Below are 6,133 nucleotides of genomic sequence, written 5' to 3' on the forward strand. Positions count from 1 at the left end.
CTGAAGGTAATCAACAACTGGCAGATGACCTGAATGAGTTTTACTGCAGGTTTGAAAGGAAACTACAGCCACCTATCTCCACAACCCCATCTCAGACACACCAACAACAGCCAAGCCTCCTACAACTGACCCCATTTCATTGGGTTCACAACCCTAGTGATCACAGAAAAGGAAGTGCAGGACCTATTTCACAGACAAAAGCCAGGAAAAGCTCCAGGCCCAGACAAGATAACTCCTTCTTGCTTAAAAGTCTGTGCTGACCAATTGGCCCCCATCTTCACCCATATTTTCAATAAATCACTAGAGATGTGTTATGTTCCTTCTTGCTTCACACGCCTACCATCATCCCAGTGCCAAGAAGCCCACCATCAAGGAACTGAATGACTACAGACCAGTTGCTTTAACATCTGTAGTCATGAAAACCTTTGAAAGGCTAGTGCTTTCCTACCTGAAAACCATCACGGATCCGCTGTTAGACCCCTTGCAATTTGCATACCGAGCAAATAGATCAACAGATGATGCTGTTAATATGGCTCTGCACTACATCCTACAACATCTTGAGTCTCCAAAGACCTATGCAAGGGTCCTTTTTGTAGACTTTAGTTCAGCATTCAATACCATCATTCCAGACATTCTTCTAACTAAGCTAAACCAGCTACAGGTACCGGAACAGACTTGTAAGTGGATCACAAGTTTCCTAACAAACAGGAAGCAGCAGGTGAAGCTAAGCAAAATCACATCAAATACCTTACAATTAGCACAGGGCCCCCCCAAGGCTGTGTGCTCTCCCCACTTCTCTCTCTGTATACCAATGACTGCATCTCCAATGATCCATCTGTTAAGCTACTGAAGTTCGCAGATGACACAACAGTGATTGGTCTCATTCGAGACAATGACGAATCCGATATAGACGAGAGGTCGAACGACTAGCCTTGTGGTGCAACCAAAACAATCTGGAACTGAACACACTCAAAACCGTAGAAATGGTGGTAGACTTTAGGAAAACCCTTCCATACTTCCACCTCTCACAATACTTGACAACACAGTATCAACAGTAGAAACCTTCAAATTTCTGGGTTCTATCATATCGCAAGATCTCAAATGGACAGCTAACATCAAAACATCATTAAAAAGGACAACAAAGAATGTTCTTTCTGCGCCAACTCAGTAAGCTCAAACTGCCCAAGGAGCTGCTGATCCAGTTCTACAGAGGAATTATTGAGTCTGTCATTTGCACCTCTATAACTGTCTGGTTCGGTTCTGCAACCCAACAAGAAAAACACAGACTTCAGAGGATAATTAGAACTGCAGAAAAAATAATTGCTACCAACCTGCCTTCCATTGAGGACCTGTATACTGCACGAATCAAGAAGAGGGCCGTGAAAATATTTGGAGATCCCTCGCATCCTGGACATAAACTGTTTCAACTCCTACCCTCAAAACGACGCTATAGAGCACTGCACACCAGAACAACTAGACACAAGAACAGTTTTTTCCCGAAGGCCATCACTCTGCTAAACAAATAATTCCATCAACACTGTCAGACTATTTACTGAATCTGCACTACTATTAATCATCTCATAGTTCCCATCATCAATCTCTTTCCACTTATGACTGTATGACTATAACTTGTTGCTGGCAATCCTTATGATTTATATTGATATATTGACCATCAATTGTGTTATAATTGTTGTACCTTGATGAACGTATCTTTTCTTTTATGTACACTGAGAGCATATGCACCAAGACAAATTCCTTGTGTGTCCAATCACACTTGGCCAATAAAAAAATTCTATTCTATTCTATTCTATTTGAGAGTGGGAAGGAAAGATAATTGATTGCAAAGTGATTTAGACCAGTAGTCCCCAACCCCTGGGTCGCACATTGATACCAGTCCACGGCCATTGGGAACTGGGCCATGCAAGTGATGGGTAAGCACACAAAGCTTCATTTGCAGATGCATGGGATCTAGGTTGCATACACAAAACCATTCCCCTCCCTCCGCTACTCCTGCCGGTCCATGCAGCCAGAAAAGTTGGGGACCACTGATTTAGACCCAACATTATAACGTGGCTCCAAATACAATTTTTAACTGCCTGAATAGAATAACTTTTCCAAATAACAGGACATAATTTTTCTGTTTTCTGCTTTGAATGCATCTACAGTATTGTATCCTGTTTTGGATATTGTACTTGAAGGATTCTGAAAAATTGGAACAGTGTTCAGGAATGGCAGTGAAGATAATCAAAGGACTGGAAGCGAATAGAATAGAATAGAATAGAATAGAATAGAATAGAATAGAATAGAATAGAATAGAATAGAATAGAATAGAATTTTTTATTGGCCAAGTGTGATTGGACACACAAGGAATTTGTCTTGGTGCATATGCTCTCAGTGTACATAAAAGAAAAGATACCTTCATCAAGGTACAACATTTACAATACAATTGATGGTCAATATATCAATATAAATCATAAGGATTGCCAGCAACAAAGTTACAGTCATACAGTCATAAGTGGAAAGAGATGGGTGATGGGAACGATGAGAAGATTAATAGTAGTGCAGATTTAGTAAATAGTTTGACAGTGTTGAGGGAATTATTTGTTTAGCAGAGTGATGGTGTCCGGGAAAAAACTGTTCTTGTGTCTAGTTGTTCTGATGTGCAGTGCTCTATAGCATTGTTTTGAGGGTAGGAGTTGAAACAGTTTATGTCCAGAATGTGAAGGGTCTGTAAATATTTTCACAGCCCTTTTTTTGACTCGTGCAGTATACAGGTCCTCAATGGAAGGCAGGTTGGTAGCAATTGTACTGTGAACTGTAAGTACTGTTAAGAAAGATTGAAGGAACTGGCATGTTTAGTCTTGAAAACATGGTTGATGTTCATGATTGATTATACTCTTCAAATTGTTGAAAGGATGTCACAGAGACAGTCCAGACCTGTTTTCTCTTCTTCCAAGGTGTAGGACACAAAACAATGAATTTAAGTTTTAGAAAATCAAATTCTGATTGAGTGTGAGGGGAAAAAAATCTCAACAACAAGAACAATTTGATGGTGGAACCAGTTGCTGAAAGAGGGGAAATCTGAGTAACTGTCTGAGAAGCTTTAATATGAAGTTCACTGAGGAGGAGGAGGAGCCTGGACTCAATCACCTCATGGCTCCTTCTAATTATTTGATTCTGTGATCCTAAGCATTTTTTTTTCAATTCAAGGGGACATGTAATAAGAATACCTGAATACTACTATTAATATATACAATATTATAAGGTGAATTATGTACGAACTGGGAATAATTTTTATGAGGATACAGTAGTTGAAAGAAATACCAATATCTCCCAGCTTTTGTCTCTTTTCCTTCAAACCAGGTTAGGCTTAATCTATGTACTGCAATAGACCTGATGTTCTGTCCCCCCCAACACTCCCAAGAAAATAAGCCAGTCAAAGGCCTTCAGCCAACAGTTTATTTACACTTGGCCGGGTTCCCTTTGGCACAGAAATGTTCTGGCCACGTTTCCCCACGTGCCTGCCAAAATCTCTTATCTTGTAGAATCGAGCTAAAAACAGTCTGTTACCGAGGTAACCAGGAAATTACATGGAAAGCAAAAGTCACTCACAAATAGATTAAGTCTTCAATCCATGAAACAGATTGCCCGCAAAGTTTGCAGCTTTGTCCAACACAAAGAGCCACGGAGCTCCTCCTCCTGCTTTTATCCTCTGTGGGGTATCACTCCGTGACTCAGCACTCCCTGGGCCTGCCCACCTTATCCTCTGCTGCGCGCGCCTATCACGTCTTTGCAGTCTCGCATTGAGCCAGGATTGATCCTCAACAACTGGCTCTTGGGGTGTTGCCAAGTAGGAAGAGGGCCCAGAGGAATCAGGCCTTGTCAGCCCCTCCTCCTCCTCCTGGGGCGGTGCCAGGGAGGAAGAGGACCTGGGGGAAACAGGCCTTGCCAGCTCCTCCTCCTCACTCTCTGAGTCATCCTCCTCCAGGAGGCCAACCCCGGGGGCCTGGGTCACAACACCTGACCTGAACTCTTGTTAACAGAGGTGGCTCCATTATGTGGAAATCAAATACAGAGGAGAAATATTAGACTTTGTCAAAGATAACCAAGACTGGGGAGGGCAGCAGGAAAACATTGAACAAATATGAGAGGCATCCAAAATCGTTACTCTCAGTGAAAGTGCTTGAAAGCACAAGGAAATGATTTTCCAGTGACGAGAAAAAGATACAATGGGCTTTCCTGTTATTTTACCTTTGTGATCATTTTTGCTTTTCAATCAGGAATCAATTCGTTCACACACAGAGACCTGCAAAATATTCTTGTTCTTCCATTAAAGTCATGATGCCTTTTGGGAGTTTGGTTCCATTGAAAATATATTTGAACCACCAGGAAGGAGCATATTGTAACCTCTCCTACTGTAGATCAACCTCTTGATTTGATCTACAGTATTATTACTGTATAATAGGCAGTCCACTTCGTTGTTCTCTTTTGGCTGATCACTTTGGGAGCATAGAACAGAATGCAGTTGGCCTAGGGTGGCCATTTGATCTATAAATGTTGTTCTGAGGAAGTCCTGCCACCTCTGTCTCTAGCCTTGGTTCAGTCCCTTCAGATGCAGTTTTGCAAAAGGTCAGAATGTCAAGGACAAACAGTGACGTCAAGCTTTTCTTCCCATTTTTCCCACCTCATTTGCTTTGTTACCTGCCTCCAATTCAAACTTAATCTAGCCTTAATCTACAATTTGTCTAGGAATATTGACTTGTTATTAGATCTTATTTGTAGATCAGTTGCCAAATCTGCCCTATTTAATCTAATTTCCTATCAAAAAGGACATTCTTGGTCAGAGCAATGGAAATATCATTTTAGAAAAGAGATTATTTCAAGTCATTTGAGTGTTGTCTGGTTGATTGGTTTATTGATTTAGGTTTATTATTAACTTTGAATGCTTCCTGCTGGTGCAATATCAGGTTTGTCACAATGGTTAAAATATACTGAACTAAAAACATTCCTAAAAACAATCCACCGTGAAAACAGAATCGGTTAATTTCTTAATTATATTCTTTGGGAAGAAGAATGCTCTCACCAGTTTCTTGAAGGACAAAATGATATGTACCACTGAACCACAAGAGACTTGCTGTTCTGGATTTAGGAGGCTACTGCTAAGAATTCCATTCTCTGAGTCCCACCCTACTGATGTCTACCAGGGTAGACATGTGGAGCATCTAGGCAGGGTGGGCAGATTCAAATGGATACATCAAAAGATTTAGAGAGATTAAAAGATTCATTCCCATAATACATAAAAATATTTGAAAGTTATTTCAGGAGGCCCAAAGTTCTGTGAACAGAGCAGAATGAAATGGTTCATCGCCCTATATAACTTATTAAAAATAGAGGTGAGACTATTATAGACTGCCAACTGAGCTATAACTTTCCAGCACTCAGCAACCAGAGTTATACTGGAGAACACTAAGAGATCAGCTGCTTGAGAAAAATCTAAAGTCCTCCTAATTAAGAGGATCTTAAGTATCCCAATTAGGAAAGGTGTATGACAACATAATTTTTCTCCCCATATTCCTCAACAGCCACTTACTCTTAAACTCAATTTATTTCTTCAATGAATTACACTTGTGTGATTAAAACCCCAAGGCAAAAATTGTTTGCACACGTACATGGAAATAAATCCTACGATGCTCCAGCCAAATAAAAACCAATAGTGGCCAAACTGGATTGTCTAATGAGGCAAATGTATCTTTTGGATGCTCTTCCTCTAGGGAAAGTCCTCTGTCCCCAACAGTTTGGTTGGAACCTCAAATGTAATATAATAACAGAGTTGGAAGGGACTTTGGAAGTCTTCTAGTCTAGTTCCTGCTTAGGCAGGAAAACTCTACACCACTTCAGACAAATGGTTACCCAACATCTTCTTAAAAACTTCCAGTGTTGGAGCGCATTCGCAACTTCTGGAGACAAATTGTTCCACTGATTAATTGTTCTGTCAGGAAATTTCTCCTTAGTTCTAAGTTGCTTCCCTCCTTGATTAGTTTCCACCCGTTGCTTCTTGCCCTGCCCTCAGGTGCTAATAGCTTCGCTCCCTGAGATATCTCCTTTTTCTGAATTTACAGCACCAGGACAAGTC

This window comes from Ahaetulla prasina, chromosome 2 (assembly GCF_028640845.1).
Source record: "Ahaetulla prasina isolate Xishuangbanna chromosome 2, ASM2864084v1, whole genome shotgun sequence".
Lineage (NCBI taxonomy): Eukaryota > Metazoa > Chordata > Lepidosauria > Squamata > Colubridae > Ahaetulla > Ahaetulla prasina.